This window comes from Giraffa tippelskirchi, chromosome 10, assembly GCF_054371585.1.
Source record: "Giraffa tippelskirchi isolate mGirTip1 chromosome 10, T2T-mGirTip1v1.2.pri, whole genome shotgun sequence".
Taxonomy (NCBI): Eukaryota; Metazoa; Chordata; class Mammalia; order Artiodactyla; family Giraffidae; genus Giraffa; species Giraffa tippelskirchi.
The window spans coordinates 22,989,094-23,008,961 of NC_137284.1; the positions used below are offsets into that span (position 1 = coordinate 22,989,094).

At 48.2% G+C, this 19,868-nt stretch overlaps 1 non-coding gene across 1 annotated transcript; it reads right to left on the reverse strand.

Moving 5' to 3' along the window:
• Positions 1 to 7,261: 7,261 nt before the first annotated feature.
• Positions 7,262 to 7,395, reverse strand: LOC145524951 (small nucleolar RNA SNORA1). The gene has a single exon (XR_014067981.1). It is a non-coding gene; the product is annotated as a small nucleolar RNA SNORA1 (small nucleolar RNA).
• Between the last annotated feature and the right edge of the window lie 12,473 nt (positions 7,396 to 19,868).

Below are 19,868 nucleotides of genomic sequence, written 5' to 3' on the forward strand. Positions count from 1 at the left end.
AGGCCCGGCCTGTGGGGACTGCTTTGCGCTCTGAGGACAGGCGGTGGCATTAGCAGCAAGATGCTCATTCAGTCCCCGTTTCAATTTGTTCAACCCGTGCTTTGAGAAGGCGGCGGCGTGTGCCGAGCGCCTCGGAAGCAGACAATCAGCGGCAGGCGCCCAAAATAGCCTCGAGAAATCAGCAGCGTTTTTGCTTTGCTCCCAGCTTTTCGTGCCTGCGAGGGGAGGAAAGAAAGGATCCAGAGCATTTTCTGCGTCCAAACACACATCTCTTTTACAATAAGACAAATGACTTGTATTCCTGCTATTAAATCCAGCAGCGTCCCCTCCCCAACCCGCCACCCCTTCTCCCAAGACCTCGCCAACATTTCCTTTTGTGGCTGCGAGAGGAGAAAAATAGCAGCGGGCCTCTGCCTCCAACGGCTCTGCCTGCAAGCTCGGCTTTTACAAGCCGGGATTTTAATAAATTAACGCCGCGCGTGCTGCTGCAGCTGCTGTAATGGCTTTCCAGAAGGTGCTGTGAGAGAGCCAGGCTCTGTTGGAGAGAAATGAGCCAGTGGTTTGCTGCTGGAAGCTTCCTGGCCCCCGTCAGAGGTTAAGCCAGGCGTCTGCAGGAGCCCTGAGTTTCTCTCTGAGTGCTGCCTGCTGACCTCGAGCCTCCAACAGGGCAGCAGGACCAGCCTCTGTTCCTGGAGGAGATTCCCTGATGGCCAGCGAGGCAGCATGTGTCAAGGGGGAACCCCAAGGGGACAGCAGGAGACCTGGACTCTGGTCCCAGCCCTGCCTGACTCACAGAAGGGCCTCGTCCAAGCTGCCAACCCCCCTTGAGAACAGTTCCTGGGAGGAATAAACTCTCAGAGAAGGGTGATCCCTCTCCTTTATAGCACATACCCAATGGAGCTTAACACTTACTTGTGAAATATTTTGACCATCTCTCTCAGGGGTGGGCACACTTAGGCCCATGGGCCAAATCTGATCCTTTGCATCCGTTCATAGCTTCGGCATTGCATTGGCAGAGTTGAGAGATTGCCATGCAGGGACCGGATGGACCCCAAAGCCTGACATATTTTCCCCTCTGGCTCTTCATTGGGAAAAGTTCATCAACAGCTGGTCTAGGTGGTTAAGTTCCATGCAAGCTGAAACTGTATCCCCTGTGAGAGGTTTAGGGACATTCTGGAGGTTACTCAGCTAGTAAGTGGCCTAAAAGTAGATATGCCTGTGGAAGGCTCAACATCCAGGGCTGTCAGAAAAGTTATCAATTAAATGTGCACAGATGGAAGTGAACTTGACAGAAAATAAATCCCTCCCAAGAGTAAAAGTCATGTAACACATTGAGGGGTAAGGTCAGATCTGGGATAAGGCTTCTGAGCAGGGACTCTGCTTGGGCGCATTCACTACCACTTTCTAACCACGTGCCCTTGGGCAAGTATATACTGGAGCTCTTCAAGCCTCAGTGGCTTCAGTTGTAGAATGGGTACAGTAATCCTTACTCTGCAAGACTGCTATGAGGTTTTAGGATGATAATCCAACAAAGCGTTAGCATAGTGTCTGGTAAATATTGAGGGCTCTCTTCAGGATTTGTTCCCCTTATTGGTCTTGCTTTTCACCTGAACCTCCCCTGATAATGACCCTCCCCTGGCCTCTATCTACATGTCCTTCCCAAAGCGGCTTACATGGTTGGATGGAGACGGAGTGAGGGTCCTGGGGTCGTGAGTGGTAACAGGATGCAGAGGCTGAAATATTTAAGAATCACTGGACCTGGGTTCTGACATTGGCCTTGCCCTTCACTGAGCCATTTTATCTTGAGCATGGTACATTGACCTCTCCAAGCCTCACTTTCCTCATGTGGAAGATGGAGGAAAATAGACCCTTCCTTGTAGGTGAGAAATAAAGACTAGATGCAATTATGTGTGCTATCTACTTGGAGCACTCACGAATAATAGATAGTAAACTCTTAGTTTATACTCCCTTCCCAGATGAGCTGGTTTAGGTAGATGCTGGTTTTTTCTGAGTTGTCACAGGAAGGAGTAGTTTTGGATATCTCTAGGCCCCTTCTGGACCACACCTTGGGGGTAAAAGGCTCTGAGAAGTCTTCTGTCCTGTCTCACTGAAGTGGAAAGTTTCATTAAAACCCAGAGGCGCAGCACGCCAAACCAGCTCAGCTACACTCTTGGCACAAAGACCAACCAGTGACTTTGAAAATGTGTGTTTTCCTGGATAAAACCTCTAATTGGACAATTGTAGGTCTTCTGGCTTTATGTCGACTTTATGACTCTGAAAGCTCTTAAGCTAGGGTGAGGAAAAATTTATGAATGGGATTTCTGTATTTCTGTAGCACTCTGACTCAACGCGGTTGACCCCACAGCGGGGCTGGGCTTTCATGATTTCTTAATTTCTCTTTGCCAGGTGGTCCTTACTCTGCCTGCTCCCTCGCTGAGCCACAGGCCCATTGATGAGAACCCAGGCAAAGGGTTTCTGGCTGCTTAAAAAATTGTCCTATGCCCAAATTGATTTCCCAGGAGAAGGAATATGGTGCTTGGGAATTTTTCAGGGAAGCTTTACAGTTTTCTCTCAAATTTTGAAAGCTTGTTTTACCAGAGTTTTAAAGTTCTTCTCATAGAAAACTCTCATAATCTGTATTAAAGTCTTAGAGGAAAGGCTGATTTCTGGATGATAAACATTTTCTTTGGATCTCTACATCCAAGAATGCTTTGAAGGTAGGCAGCAGAGCAACAAAGATGTGTTTGGACCAGTGTGGCGATGAGGCTGACTTCACTCAAAAATTGTGTTAGTTGGGGTAATGTAACCTTCTATAACAAAAAGACCGAAAATGTATAAAGGCTCAACACAATAGAAATATATTTTTTGTTCACATAATAGTTCAAGGCTGACGTTTCTGGTCAATGGGTGGCTTTTCCTCTATCCAGTGATTCAGGAACTCAGGCTCCTTCATCCTATGGCTTCACCATTGCCTCTAGTGAGTGGAAGGTTGAAAAGAACGTGGAGAAGGCTCACTAGTCTCATAAAAGCCTCAGCCTGGAAGTGACTCTCATCACCTCTTATGTTTCATCATTGAGGTCACATGGCCACACCTAGGTATAAAGGGGGCTGTGAGCAATGCAGTTGCTCCATGGGAAATCTCTTCCCATGGATAACTATATACTATGGAAGGAAGAATATGAATTTTAGGGGCAAATAATTCCATAAAGAATTAAATACAACTAGGGTGCCATTGGGTCTAGCACCTGGTCGACAGTATCACTACCTTTGTCTGAATCCCTAGCTCTTAGAGCAATACCCAGCATGTAGTAGATGCTCAGTAAATTCTAGAGCAAAGAGTGAATGGATGAATCTATGAAGATTCTCTCAGCTCTATTCCCTTTGTCCCTGGCTTGAACCTCCTAATAAAAAGACCAGTTTACTGGCCAACTGTTTCAGGCCATCTGGAGAGTACACCTGTTGGGCCAGACTCCAAGAGTTGATCAAATGTGCCCTCTCAAAGAATTAAGACACTTGTAGTTACTTATCTAATTTACAAATCGCTTTTGTTGAAGAGAGTAAAAGTTATCCAAATTTAGGGTTGTCCCGAATAATCTACTGTATGGATGTTAAACCTAAGCATCTACAGGATTTCTGATTAGAAGCTCCCTTAGTGGGCATCTAGGTCCCCAGCTGTAAAAGTGACCTAGCTTACAAGCCAACCCACTTGGCAATGGCTGTCCAGTATTGGCTTCTGAGGGAGACTGTGCTGGGATCGATTAGTGAGGTGCTCCATTGGCAAGAGGAAGGAAATGGTTAAGCAAGTCCCATGTTCTTGAGAGATACTGGAGAAGGCAATGGCAACCCACTCCAGTACTCTTGCCTGGAAAAATCCCATGGATGGAGGAATCTGGTAGGCTGCAGTCCATGGGGTCTCTAGGAGTCGGACACGAGTGAGCGACTTCACTTTCACTTTTCACTTTCATGCATTGGAGAAGGAAATGGCAACCCACTCCAGTGTTCTTGCCTGGGGAATCCCAGGGACGGGGGAGCCTGGTGGGCTGCTGTCTGTGGGACTGCACAGAGTTGGACACAACTGAAGCAACTTAGCAGCAGCAGCATATTTTATATAGAAAGGAGGTATGGAAAGCCCCTGCCATGGAAGATGTAGGCTGGACAGCCTGGATCAGAGGGTGATTGGAGCCAGGGACTAACTAGATGAGGACAGAGAGAGGTAGACAATCAGAAGAGGGTACGCTGGAAAATTCTCTTGGAAATTGAGATCGCTAAGGGCAAGGGACTATCAGTTACCGTGGCTACTTCTGAGAGAGGAAAGTGGAAGCAGAGCATGGCGTGGGGTGAGATGGGGAGTCTGAGACTGACGTGACTCCTGAGCTTGGTCAGCCTCAGTAGGGTGTTAGGGGCCAAATTATGTTCTGCCCAAATTCCTATGCCTGAGTCCTAACAACCAGTGCTTCACAATATGACTGTTTCTGGAGGGAAGGTCTTTAAAGAGGTCACTAAATTAAAATTAAAGTGGGCCTAATCTGATATGACTTGAATCCTTATAAAAATAAATTAGGACATAGATACACACAGAGGGAAGATCGGGTGAAGGCATGGAGATGTTTCATCTACAAGCTTGAGGAAAGGGGCCTCAGAATAAACGAACCCTGCTGACACCTTGATCTTGGACTTCTAGCTTCTAAATTTGTGAGGAAATAAACTTCTGTTGGGCTTCCCTGGTGGCTCAGACAGTGAAGAATCCACCTGTAATGCAGGAAACCTGGGTTCGATCCCAGAGTCTGGAAGATCCCCTGGAAAAGGGCATGGCAACCCACCCCAGTGTTATTTCCTGGAGAATCCCCATGGATAGAGGAGCCTGGCGGGCTACAGTCCATGGGGTCACAAAGAGTCCGACATGACTTAGCAACTAAGCACACACACTTCTGTTGCTTAAGCCACCAGTGAGTGGTAGTACTTTGCTATGGCAACTCTAGAAAGCTAACAGAGGGAAATGAAGTCTGCTGCTCTCGCCCATGCCTCTCTCCAGGGCTTATGTCGTGAAGAGGCTGCGTGAACTTGGAGAGTAGGTAAAAATGGCAGGAGGTTCTCCTGGGTCTCGAGGATGCCTTGGAGCCTACAGACCCACAGGCCTCCCATGATGACCTGGGCACCAAGGGTGCCTTCCAGTCTGTGAACACCATGACTGCCACCTCTTGGTCCCTCCTCTGTGCCTCCCTGTGTTGGCATCTGGGGGTCCTGAGACTCCTGGGTCATGGCCTCCAATCCAGGTGAGCTCAGTTCAGAGGGAGCAAGAAGTCCTGTGTCTCCAGGATCCTAAGATGACATCACTTACAAAACACTATCCATTCAGTAACAGTGTTCCAGGAGGCAAGAAATCCTCTGACTCCAAAGCATGAATCATAAGAACAACTCTGATTTTAATCAAGGGAAAATGGGAGACTTGCCTGTCTTCGAATCAAAGCAGTGGCGTCAGTCGATGGTTGTAGCACAGGGCTGTGTGCTGTGACAGGGAGGGTCCTGGGAGAGAGTGGGTGATTCTGCCCTAGGCAGGGGGAGGTCAGGACCCCTGAGAGGACACACATGATGGGGAGAAGGCCAGGCCAACAGGGCAGGAAGGGTATTCCTGGCAGAGGGAGCAGCATAGACAAAGGAACAAGATGTGTGCATATCCGCATTAGCAAGAGGGTATGCAGCAGAGAAGATGGAGGTGAGACAGGACAGACAGTGAGGGGCCTGGGCTGCAGGTCCTCAACTCCATGCAGAGGGTGGGAAGTGAGGCTACAGGTCAGGTGAGCACCCCAGGCGCACTCAAAAGAGGGGCTCCAAAGCAGATCTCTCATCACAGCTCCATCTCCTTCAGAGGCTCCCTTCATGAGAGCACAGATGCCTGGTAACCAAGGGATGGTCTATTTAAAGCTGCTTGTGAGTTTGTTCTAGGAAGCATACTGCAGGCTGGAGAAGGGGGAGGGAAGGAGCGCCATCAGGAGGAAGAAGGGCCTGAGAGGGAATGGTCTGCCCTGAGCCCACCTTAGGGTCTAGGGCCAGTCCCTTCCTCTCTCAGGGCCTCACCATCATCCGTACCTCGTGGTGGGAAATTGTTTAGGCTCAGGAGGCAGCTGCGTGCATTCAAAGCCGGGCTCCATCACTTGTGGTGTGTATGCTTTGGCAAATTACTTAAGCGCTGGGCCTAAGTTTTCTCCTACGTTAAGGGGATGATAATGGTGCCTACCTTTCAAAGGTGCTATGAGTATTAAATGAGATAATGCACATAAAGTGCTTTTAACAGTGTCTGGCAAATGCAAAACACTCAAAATCAACTATTGTAAAATATGATGAGATGGTGATGATGATGACGGACTAGCTTTGTGGGCTTTAAACACTAAACAGTATTTTTTTCCAAAAGAATTGAAACTTGAATGTGTAAGAAAGGTTACCTTGAGCTCTTCTGGTTGATGCAGGTGGAGACCCTGAACCCAGGCCCTCAGCATCCCTCCATCCACAGGGCTGTCTCCTACCCCACCCAGGACGTATCTACAGAACTCTCAGGCTCCAAAAACTCAGGTTGAAAGCGATCGTCTCAGAAGATTGCTGAGGTCTCTCAGCTGCTCTTTTTAATCTAAGTCTTCCTTCCAAAACCTGAATGTACATCTGGAATAGATATCCTTTATAGCACAAAACCATTTCCAAAAGCATCAGCTGAACCAGGACTCAGGGACAGTCTGGGAAAGGCAAACCAAAGTGGACACAGAGAGGAGAGAAAGTTATTTGAGCAACAATCCTGATTGCAAAGACCCACAGACAACTGAGTACCACCTCCTTGTTTTTTTAAACCAATACCTTTTTAGTTAAGGAATTTCACGTGTTGTAATTCATTCCAGAGCCCATCAAAGTCACCTTAGTTCCCCCAAAACTTGAGTCAAAACTTATCCTCAAGACAGGCCTTTTTAAGAGATCCCACACCTCATCCACAGTTGCTCTGTCAGTCAGCCTGGTAGCAATTTTCTTAGTTGAGTTTCTTTTGTCTCCACTTGAATAAGGATGTACTGATGACATGCTTCAAAAAGTATCCCACCTAGAATCTATGGGACCCACCTAGAATCTATGGGATCTAGTTTTTCAAATAGTTTACTTTAGGGCTCTAGAAGTTGAACTGCAATAAGTACCTTGCTATATTGGCAAATGATCTGAAACATATTATTCCTTAACACATTTCTCGTGTTGCAGTTGTGGTAGTTTTCACTCATGACCTTAGCCAAAATATGAGCGGTCTCATTAATACTATTGCAATAAATTTACTGTGATGTAAGCAGAACCTGTGTCTCAATTTAGCCCCATTAACAAATTCTAGACAATATGACCCACGGTGCCCTTCTCACTAAGGCTGAGGTTTTTTTTCACCTCCACAATTTTTATTGAGGCATAGTTGATTTATCAGATTATATAAGATTCGGGTATACAATGCAGTGATGCATAATTTTGAAAGGTTATACTCCATTTATAGTTATTATAAAATACTGGCTATACTCCTCGTGTTACACAATATATTCTTGTAGCTTATTTATTTTGTGCATGGTAGTTTGTACCTCTTAATATCCTACTCCTGTCTTTTCCCCTTCCCCTTTCCCTCTCCCCACTGGTAATCACTGTTGTTTACATCTGTGAATCTGTTTCGTTTTTGTTATAGTCACTAGTTTGTTGTATTTTTCAGATAAATGACATCATACAGTATTTGTCTTCCTCTGCCTGACTTATTTCACTTAGCATAATACCTTCCAAGTCCATCCATTTGTTGCAAATGGCAAGGTTTCATTCTTTTCCACGGCTGAGTAGTATTTCACTGTATACATGTACCACACCTTCTTTATCCATTTATCTGTTGAGGGACACTTAGTTTGCTTCCATATCGTGTCTATTGTAAATAATGCTGCTATGAACATTGAGGTGCATGAATCTTTTCAAACTAGTGTTTTCATTTTCTTTGGATATATACCCGGGAGTGGAAGTAAAATTTAAAATAGAATGGCAGTTCTGTTTTTAATTTTTGAGGAATCTTCATATTGTTTTCCACAGTAGCTTTAGGAACACATTTTTTAAAAGATAGGTTGTGCTGATATGACCATCTCCACCAGTCACAGTCCAGGATAGTTTCTGATCCCTTTGTCTCTAGATGGTTGGCACTACCATTGCCCTGTGTTTGGTGCCCTAGGGTTGGCTCTTCTCCACTGTAGGACTGCATCTTGTTCTTTCCCCTCCAGTCCTAGCACAGGGTCTATTTTTAGCTGGCACCCAATAGATGGTGCCTTCCAGGTGGCACAGTGGTAAAGAATCCACCTGCCAGTGCAAGAGATGCAAGAGACTTGGGTTTGATCCCTGGGTTGGGAAGATCCCCTGGAGGAAGAAATGGCAACCTACTCCAGTATTCTTGCCTGGAGAATCCCATGGACAGAGGAATTAGGAAGGATGCAGTCCATGGGGTCGCAGAGTCAGACACAACTGAGGGACTGAGCATGCATGCATGCAATAAATAGATATTAGATTGACTGAATGGAATTGAATATGGAAGCTTTATGTGGCTGACTCCAAGCTGCATTCAACAATGACCCAGAAAGACCTGGATCCTGATTGCACGGAGGTTATTGATGGGGTGGGAAAATTACTAAGTACTGTTATGACAGGGTTTATGACTTATCTGTTGAAAGATAAAATTCCAAAACCCATAACTGGCAGGGGTTTGCCTTCAGGATCTGCTAGGGCTGGTCTTGCGAGGACCCTGGAACACATCACGTGGAGGTCCTAAAATGGAAGATCTCCTTGTTTCCTGGGACCTGAGAACCCACTACAGAGCTCTTCCCAGCTTTTTCAGCATAAATAGAAGGCTGATGCCTTGTCATGCCCTGTTTTCCGAGTACATACACTTTAGACGTTGGCCTTGTGGCTTCCAGAGCACACTCCAATTTGCAGGCCAGGATAAGCAAAAGCTGGCAGAGCAAGTCCAATCCCCAGCCCTTTCTCACTGACTGCCCTCTGCTTCTCTTCCTTTTGCATCTGCCTCTGGTCACACGATAGCTGCTTCAGCCACTTTGGGCTTGTCACTGTTCTCCAAGCTCTCTCATGCCTTAGCGATCAAGTTCTCTCTACCTGGAATGCCCTTTCCTGCACCTCTACCCCTTCTGTATCTACTGAGCTCCTACTCATTCTTTAAAACAATCGCAAATGCCACCTCTTCTAGGAAGCCTTCCTAAATCTCTCCAGTTGGAATTTTTACTTTTTCATTCTCCCATCCTTCCATAGAACTTATACAGCATGTATGGTATTCTGCTTGGGTTTGTGTTATATCTCTTACTTCCGTTACTATCTTATAAACCCAGTGAGGGCAAAAGATTTTTATTTTACTGTGTACTTGCATATATGTGAGAAGTCCTTGGATTTGAATTTCAATCCCTAGGTCTTTGTGAGTACGTAAATTTAGGCAAGTTATCCAATGTGTCTGTGTCTGAGTCTTAGTATTCCAATCTGTAAAATGGAGGTTAAAAACCCTTTTTTAATAAGCGTATTGTGAACATTAAATAAAATGACATAATAGTAAAAATGAAATAATAATGAGAGCTAATATTAAATGCTCACATAGACACTGATCTTTAAACTCTTTACAAATTCATTTAAAATTATTCATTCATTTTTTTAAATTTTAGAAATAATTATAGATTTGCAGGAAATTTCAAAATTGTGTGGAGAGATCCTTTGTATGCTTTACCCAGCTTTCTCCAAATCTTACATGATAATAGTATATGGTTAAATGTTACATGATTAAAGTACAGTATCAAAAACAGGAAGCTCACATTGGCATGATGGTATGCAAGTACAGGTCTGTGTCCCCGTGTGTAGATTTTGTGTAACCACCACCACAATCAAGACATGGATCTGTGTCCACAAAATCTCCCTTATGCTATTTCTTTGTAGTACTAGCAACCCTTCTCCCTTCTACCATGCTTGATTTCTGGTTATTAATGTGCTTTCCATCTGCATACTTTTGTCATTTCAACAATGTTATTTGAATGGAATGACACAGTGTGTGACCTTGCAAGTTTAACCTTTTTCACTCAGCATAATCTATCCAAGTTGTTTTATGCATCAATAGTTCATTCATTTGTTGTTGCCGAGTAATATTCCATGGTGTGGATGTACCATGGTTTAGCCATCCAAGGACCTCTGGGTTATTTCTAGTTTGGGGTTATTACAAATAAAGCTGCTACAAGCATTTACATATAGGTTTTTATGTAAATCTAAGTCCTCACTTCTCTGAGACAAATACCCAGGAATATAATTGTTAGGTTACATGGTAAGCATATGTTCAATATTTTTAAGAAAAGTCAGCTGTTTCCTAGAGTAGCTGTACTATATTTCATTCCCACCAGCATTGTAAGAATGGTTCAGCTTCTCCACATCATTGTCAGCATTTGGTGTTGTCGCTATTTTTAATTTTAACTCTTCTGATAAGTACGTTGTGACATCTCACTGTGGTCTTACTTGCATTTCCCCAGTAGTTAGTGATGCAGAGCATCTTTTCATATGCCTATTCACCATCTGTATATCCTCTTTGGTAAAATGGCTCTTCACATCACTTGTTCATTTTCTAATTGGATTGTCTGGTGTTTTGTCATGGAGTTTAGAGAGTTCTTTATGCTAGCTATGAGTCCTTGGTCAGATATATGCTTTGCACAGTTAGCTCAGTTAATCTGCAAAACAATCCATGCTGCTGCTGCTGCTAAGTCGCTTCAGTCATGTCCGACTCTGTGCGACCCCATAGACGGCAGCCCACCAGGCTCCACTGTCCCTGGGATTCTCCAGGCGAGAACACTGGAGTGGGTTGCCAGTTCCTTCTCCAATGCATGAAAGTGAAAAGTGAAAGTGAAGTCGCTCAGTCGTGTCCGACTCTTAGCGACCCCCTGGACCACAGCCTACCAGGCTCCTCTGTCCATGGGATTTTCCAGGCAAAAACAATCCATGGGGAAGATACTAAGGTGATCCCAAGGTACTGGATGAGGCTCTGAGGTCAGCACCCTGCCTGGCAAGCAGCAGATGGGCAGTGAATAATCACCGTGAGCGATGCAGATGGAGCTCAGACTGTGGTCATGTGCAACTCACAAGACTTTGGTGGAAATGGTGAGACTGCTGGAGATAAGGATGGGAAGGTAAAAGTTGAAGCCAGCAGTGAGGCGTGGTGGTTTCGTTGCTAAGTCGTGTCTGACTCTTGCGACCCTATGGGCTGTAGCCCACCAGACTCCTCTGTCCATGGGATTTCCCAGGCAAGAATACTGGAGTGGGTTGCCATTTTCTTCTCCACGGGATCTTCCCAACCCAGGGACTGAACCCGGGTCTCCTGCATTGCAGGCAGATTCTTTACCAACTGAGCTACAGTGGCGCTAGAGGTAAAGAACCAATGCAGGTAGATGTAAGAGACGCGGGTTCAATCCCCAGGTTGGGAAGATCCCCTGGAGGAGGGCACAGTGACCCACTCCAGTATTCTTGCCTGGAGAGTCCCTGTGGACAGAGCAGCCTGGGGGGCCGCAGTCCATAGGGTGGCATGGAGTCGGACCTGGATGAAGTGCCTTCGCAGGCAGCACGTATCAGCCGTGTTTAACAGGCTGAGACGCTGAGGCTCAAGCAGTAGAACAGAAGTCTGTCTGGGAATCCCAGTAAACCTGCTAGAATCATCCCTTCCTTTCATCCGCATCTTACATCTCTCCTGTGCCATAGGTTTGATGAACAGCTGCCAGTTTCTCTGCAGACGTTTTCTTAAGGGAAGGGATTTCTCCCACGCCTGCCCTTTCCAGGGTACTGGGAAGCAGCCTGATGTCACGGGAAACACGGAGCCAGGAGTCGGAATGCTGGGTGCTGGTCCCAGCCAGACAGTGAGTAGTATTGGAATTGAGCTCTTTGCCATCTCCACATCTGTAAATTGGGAGTAACAATAGCTAGCTGGCAGGGTAGTTGTGTGGATTACACGGAGAGCAAAGGGTGAAACAAGGCCTGGGTAACACACATGGGTTCAGAGTGGAGTGCTTTCTTTTCTCTCTGTGTGACCTTGAACAAGGCACTTAACTTTTCTAAGCCTCAGTTTCCTTGTCTGGAAAATGGGGACAATCATAGTTCCTCCCTAATAGGGATGGGGTGAAGATTGAGATGATGCGTGTAAAGCATTTGCACAGATCCTGTCTCTAAGGGAACATGATTCATACATGAAGCGCTTTTCCATGCCAGCATCTGCTTGTCTTACATTGTTGTTGTTCAGTCCCCAAGTCATGTGTGACTCTTTGTGACCACATGGACTGCAGCACACCTGGCCTCCCTGTCCCTCACCATCTCCCAGAGTTTGCCCATGTTTGTGTCCGTTGAATCGGTGATGCCATCCAACCATCTCATCCTCTGTTGCCCTCTTCTCCTTCTGCCTTCAATCTTTCCCAGCATCAAGGTCTTTTCCGATGAGTCGACTATTCGCAAATGAGGCACCAAGACAAGGATATAGGTGCAAGAAGTTTACCTGGGAGCGGATTCCAGGAAGCAGAGAGAGAGAGGAAGGGAAACAGGAAGGGAGTTGCTCTGTGGGCATCTGGGGCTCAGAGAGATGGTGGCGGACACACTCCAAAATCTTTGTACTGAGCAATGAGGAGGCTGCAGTGCTTACCCACCATCTCCCAGTCCTCCTAGGCTGAGGGTCGCTCCTGGGGCAATAATTCTGCCCTGCTTTTTTACCTGCCTTGTGCTTGAACTAAGCATAGTCCTACAACCAGAAAGAGAAAGAGAGAGAGATTCAGGAAGGCACGTATGGAGAGCCTGAACTCTCTCCAAGGGGACTTGGGTGGGTGCTGGCAGCCTCTGTTACAGTGCATTAAGCACTTAAAATATTAACCCATTCAATCCCTACAACTACTTTAAGAAACGAGCATGGTTTCCTTCCCCATTACAGTCCAGCTCCCAGACACTCACAGACACATTAAGAAATGAAACTTCCACAATACCAATCCTTGCTCTGTGCAATGCACACTGAAATTTTCTGTATTTTTTATCACGTTATTTTAAAAATGCTGTTTGTCACGCACTAAGCTGTTTTCACTACCCAGGAACGGGCTACCATCCACAGTTTTGGAAAAAAAAAATGGTGCCCTAACGTTTGATTTAATAGGACAATGTTGATGATAGTGATGATGTCATAGGGCTGGCACCTAGCCTGGTGCCCAGAAGGTGCCCAGAGAATGTTGGTTTCCTTGCTTGTCCTTCTTGGCAAACCAGAGCCTGTGAGCAGCTGCCTCGCAGGCTTACAGACAGTGGCCGGGGCTGGCCCATCCTGTCTCCTGCTCTGACCCAGACTTGCCCCAATGGGGTCTGCTTAGCCTCCTCCAGGGGGATGGGCACCCTCTTGGGCTATGACCTCCAAGTCACTAGCTCCCCAGAAGCCAGCCCCTCCTTGGGAGATGAGGTTATGCCCTGTCCCCACGACGTTGTCACTTCCTTCCCCTGAGTCTTTCTGAGTGAGGATTGTTCCCCTAATCAGGATGGAGACGAAGCTCATTACAAGCTGGTGAGGCAACGGCTCTGTGCTCCAGGCCCGAGACAGGCTGTCTGGGAGCTTGGCCAGCTTCCCGCTGCCCTGGACACCAGGGCAGTGGCCTCAGAGCAGAGCCAGCCCTCTGGGTTGGTTTGCCCCCTTCCCAGGGAACACAGGCAGACAGACACTCTGCGGAAACTTCCACGGCTTCCACTATTGCAGAATCTCAGGCGTGCTCCGACAATGAATTTCTTCCGACCCTCCGTGCTGCATCAAGAGCGTCTCAACAGCATCTTTAATAATAACTGGCATTTACCGGGCACTTATCCTGCACTGAGCACCACGCTGCACACTTTATATGCAGCGTGTGAAGTATGCGGTCTTTATAGCAGACTCACTAGATAGGCATGATCATCCCCACTCCACAGATGCGGAAACTGAGGCATGGGATGTTTGGTAACTGGATAAGCTCACCCGGCAGTTAGCAGCTGTCCCCGTATTCCACACCTGCTTTACACACCACCAGACTGCCTGCATGAACGTCACCCAAAGTCCCCCTTCCTCCTGGTTTCCAACCCTGGCTTCACTGTGAGTGACGGCCAGGTGAGTTCCCTCAGGTGACTTCACCTCTGGGAGCCCAGTTGCCCTAATCAGTTCCTGATGGCACCCCCTTCCTTCCTCAGGCCGTTAGGAGGAGTAAATGAAATAATGTGTATAAATGAATCTCCGACAGCTCCCAGTGCGTTTGAAGCTTCTCAATAAATCTACTTATAAAAGAGTCAATTCAGCTGTTTTCCCACTGACTTGATAGCATCCTGCAGCCATTTCCCACAGGCATGATGTCACCATCCCTGGGGGGATGACAGCTGATCTAGAAACATCCCTGTGCTCCTGAGCTTCTCACTTGTGCCTTGTCTCACCCCAGCCCGGCCACACTGACTTCCCCCGGGGAAGCAAATCTCCAGCATGACTGCTGTCTCTTGAAGGGCTATGAAGAAACTGTTTATTTCCTCCAACGTCAACCCCTCCACCCGGGCCGAGGGGAATCATGTGGTGGTGGGAGGGCCTGGTGCCGAAATCCTCATTAGCCGCAGTTTAATTGCTGCCTGCAGTATAGGTTTATAATAACAGTAAGTCTCAATTAGTTGCTTGTTACTTGAGAAACAATGACTGATAGTGGCTCTTTTGTCTTTGCCCTCTTTCCAGCTTGATTCCCAAGCTGGAGGAGTCTAAATGGAAAGGTTGGGGTTCTGGGGTGCATGTGGAATGTTTGCACCGTGGGTTGAGCTGGGGTGCGTGTGTCTGTCCGAGATGGGCGGAGGTGTGGCAGTGGTCAGTTCTCCCCCATCAAAGAGGCTCTGCAGAGAAAAGCCCAGGGCCTTGATCCTGAGTGGATGATGAAGATGCCTCTGCTCTCAAGGCAAGTGGGTCGGAGATGTGCCACCCTCTGCACAGACAGACCATACTGTGAACCGTGCCTGTGACCTGCCCCTCTGCTGCCCTGGGCTGGCGGGGGCGGTGGGCAAGGAGGGTGGTGAATGGGCAGGCAGCCCTGCCCGCGAACCATGGCAGCGACAGGCACAGCCAGACGGCTGAGTTACTTTCCCGGGCGAGGAGGGGGTGTGCTGTTTCCCCTGTGAGGACAGAGCCCCGGTCTCGGCCACGCCTCTGATCCACAGTCTAAGGGGGCCTTCCTGCCACACCGAGGAGAACTGGGGCATGCGGGGACCCCCGGCTTCCCCAACACGGGAGGCATGCACAGCGACCAGCCGTCTGCGCTCCATGAGGGGTGCGCTCAGGTAAGGCCATCCGTGACTTTGTTCCCGTCTCCTAGCTTCAGGGCATTCTTGTCTGCTGTGAACCTGCTTTCATGCTGCTTGGCCTTTTCAACTTTTCTTCTCTTGCACCTGTGAGAATATTGTAGTGCTGAGGAGCTATTGTCTTTGGAAGTCATGTAGTAATTAGAGCTAACATGTGTTGGGTACTTAATTGTCTGGCAGACACTTCGTTAGGTGCTTTAGACATATGTACTCATGGTCATCCTCACAGACAACTCCCTGAAGTAAGTACAGTTCTTATCATCAGCCCCGATTTGCAGATGGGGAAACTGAGGCTCGGAAAAGTTATGTGATTTGCTGAGATCACACAGCCCATTAGTGGTATAGCTGGGGATTCCTTCCCAGGCAATTTGGCTCCACGGCCAAGCTTTCGACAGCTAGGTAATCCTGCCTCTTATTGGAAGAACTTGAATCCTTAGCAAACTGGGTGCCTCACAAGGCAAGTATGCTGGCTGATTTTTCTTTAATCAGCTCTGAATAATATGTTCTTTCATGGTCAGCTTTCTTTTCTTTTTTTTTTTAACAAAAATTCTTGGATTGTTCTCCATTCCAAGTGTGTTCTCTTAAAGCTTCTCCCCCTGTGGACCCTCACAGGGGGCTCTGGCCAGATGCCCCCTCCTCTCACTGCTTCTGCAGCTTCAGGGATGAAGGAAGCGGGTGGGGAATCTTTGGGGCCTGGCCCAAGGGCTGTGACTCGGGTCACCCGCATTTCGAGGTGACCAAGCCCTCTCTCCCACCGTGCTGGCCAGCTCTCAGCCCTGTCCCAAGCGTCCTCACCCTCTTCCTTCATGACCACTTGTCGAGGGAAAAAGCCACACTGCTGAGACTGTAATTTGCTTTTTTCCTCCCAAGTTCTTTGGTCTCTTTCCCCATGAGGATCCTTTCCAATGAAATTGCAAACTATTTGGCTGGAGGAAGCCACTGAAAATTCATCCTTTCTCATGTTTTCCCTCTTGCCTCCTGTTCATTTCATCCATCGGCCCCAAACACGATGCTGTCACACTGTCAATCATCTGGGCCCGTCTGTGTTTGGTGTTCATTTGGAAAATCAGGTCTAGGAGAGAGAAATGCTCCACTCCATCCCAGACACAAAGGGGCCCTTTGAAGGTGCAGAGGGTGTAGGATTAAGTAAGTAAGCAAACAAATGTGGCCTTGGAGGGAGAGGAGTGTGGGAGGGTGAGGAGGAAAAGAAAACGGCTTCGTAAAACTGTGCCTCAGTTTATTTAGACAAAGGGAGCTTATTTGTGTTTATTCTGTGCTCACATCCCAGAGCTTCAAGGAATGCCCCTGGAATCTACTCCAGAGGCGTGGGGGTTCTGGCCAAAAGTCTCCTGAAGGCTGGTCTTTCTGGAGTGTCAGGTGAAATGTGGGCTTGGGGGCTGTCCTATTTGAGAGCCCATATGAGGGGTATCTGGCGCGTTTTCCCACTTCCCGGCCCTTTGCCTCTTTCGTGCAAGGGCTTGCTTGGAAGCCTCTCCCTTCCCCAGCTTTTCACCTAGCTACGTGTGTCCAGAAAAATCTCAAGCCTCACGGGTAATAGCTCTTCTCTTCCTCTCTCCCCAAACCGCCTTGCACCCCTGTCTTAGTCTGAGTCCTCCTAGACTGACCCTGAGGGAAGGATTGCAATGCACATAGATTATTTGGGAAGTGATTCCAAGCAGCATTGTTGGGGGAGGGGGGGGCGGCGAGGCAGAGAGAGGAGGAGGTCAATAAAAGGGGCCTTGTGGGTGGGTAACTGTTTTCAGAATCTGGGGCTCAGTCTTGTTGGGGACCCTCTGAGGGACACCTCAGAATTGGCCCACTGATGGGATATTTATCTACCAACTCACAGGCCTCTTTGGTTGAGGGGAGCTCCTGGGGTGTGAGCACCCCAGCACCTCTGGCCTGCCATGTTTGGTGGCCAGGGGTCTCTCAGAGAGGGAATGGCCCTGTGCAGAGGGGCACTGTCACTCTCTGTGGGTGAACTCTAGGCTCACCGATGGTGTTGCCAGGGTGCCAACAGCATCCGCTACAGCAACCAAATACTCAAACATCATAAGCATTGGACCAAACAATAACCATGGGTAGTGTTCACCTCTAACCAGTGTCATCTATATTAATCTTAACAGTTTGCCAAAACCTTGGAGGTAGGGCTGCTGTCATTGTCTACAGTGTAGCATTGCGGCTGAGAACATGGACTCTGGAGCGGGAGTAACTGGGTTCAAATCTCATCTCTTCTACTAAGAAGTTGTATGAATGAATGACTCAGCCTTGTGGAGCCTCAGTTTCCACATCTGCAAAATGGGAGTAACAGTAGTACCTATTTGATAGGGTTGTTTTGAAGACTAAAACAGTGAATACATATAAAAGCTCTATAACAGTAGCTGCCCTCCAGAAGGGATTCAGTGAACACTAGACACAGTCATCGTTCGACAGATGAGGACGTCAAAGTCGAGGTGTTATCTTGAGCTACATGGAGGATGCAAAACCTTAAGTCAGGCTTTTTGCAGCCACGACCACCCTTTTCCTACTGTACCACAGGACTTTGTAATCATTAATTCATGAAAAAGCACTTCGGAAACTGTAAAATGCTTCACAAATACTTTGGTTATGACTATTTCCTGGTCCTTGTAACAGCAGATACAGTGTTGTTCTCTTGAGAGCTCCAATCTAGCCTTTGAATTCTGCTCTCCGTCATTGCTATAGAGCTGGCACTGGGCACAGTGCCTGGGTGGATGTAGATTAAGTGGGTAAGTGACCCAAGGGTCCAGGACAGGCCCCACTGACACTTCCCATCAGAGTTCCCTCCTTGGAATTTCCACTTGAGTCTGGCCTTATCTCCATCACACGCCTACAAGCTCTACTCAAAAGTGCTCCCTGCTCTGTCTGCCTCTGCCTGCTCCAGCCATGACTGTCACCCACCCACGACCTCACCACTTTCTGGTTCCCCTGGCCTCTCCCACCAGCCCTCCCTGACCAGCCCCCGGCTCAGAGCTTCCCTCTGCTTGCTCCTACCTCGACCCCAATATCTGCCTCATCTCATGTCCCTGCTGTGTGTGCGAGAGGGGGTCCCCGCATCTGCCTGGAAGCTCCTGTGGGCAGAGCCAAGTGGCATCCATCCTTTATTCAGCTACTTAAACACTGTGGTCCCAGATACCGTACCACAGTGGGAAATCCAGACACAGAGGATGAGCTTGGTCCATGGCTGGAGGAGCTCGGTCTCAGGGGAGAATAGCATGCAAACATCCCTAACGATGACAGTGAATCTTGGTGGGGACACAGAGCTGAGAGTGCCCAGAAACTAGGATCATCTGTCCATGTGCTGCAATCAGGGAAGCCCTTAGAGGAGTGACGCTGGAGCTGAGCTCTGAGCTTAGGGTTGATTGAGATGCAAGGAGAAGCCACCTTCTCCAAGAAAAACCAGGTCGAGACAAAGGGGAGGGAGGCTGAATATTAGAGGAATACAAGGAACCTTTTGGAAGCAAAGAGCAGGACCTTCCCCGGGAGCGGGGGCATCGTCAGGACCCCTGTCCTCCTCTGTCAGCGTCTGCCCTGCCCCTCTTTATGTAGCTTCCTGTCCCCACAAGACCCAACACAGCTCAACCCTGAGCCTACCTGACCATCCCCCTGCCCCCCTTGGCTTCACCATATAGTTCCCAATACCTGCAACACTTACCAGCCCATCCCGGCTCTGATCACCTTTGGCCAGGGATGCAGCGGCATCTATACAAAAAGGCCACCTCAGCCCCACCCCCACCACCCTGCCACAGTGCTGGGAGGGGAGGACTGCATCTCTGCAATGGTTTTGAAGGGGAGTGTGTTACTTTTTTTTGTGGCTGCTATTACAAATCGGAGAAGGCAATGGCACCCCACTCCAGTGCTCTTGCCTGGAGAGTCTCATGGATGGAGGAGCCTGGTGGGCTGCAGTCCACGGGGTCGCGAGGAGTCGGACGTGACTGAGGCTGCAGTCCATGGGGTCGCGAGGAGTCGGACGTGACTGAGCGACTTCGCTTTCACTTTTCACTTTCGTGCATTGGAGAAGGCAATGGCACCCCACTCCAGTGTTCTTGCCTGGAGAATCCCAGGGACGGGGGAGCCTGGTGGGCTGCCGTCTATGGGGTCACACAGAGTCGGACACGACTGAAGCAACTTAGCAGCAGCAGCAGCAGCATTACAAATTACCATAAACTTGGTGGCTTAAAACAACAGAAATTTATTCTCTCACCATTCCTGAGGCCAGAAGTCCAAAGTCAAATTGTTGTCAGGATTGTTCCCCCTCCAAGGGCTCTGGGGAGACCTCTGGTTTTGCCTCTTCTGGCTTGGTGGCCCCAGGCACCCCTGGGCTTGTGGCAGCATCACTCCAGCCTTTGTCTCCATCTTCACGTGGCCGTCTCCTCTGTGTCTTCTCCCCTCTTCTTCGCTTATGAGGACGCTTGTCACTGGATTTAGGGCTCAACCTAATCCATGAGCCTCTCGGTGTGAGATCCGTAACTCAGTTA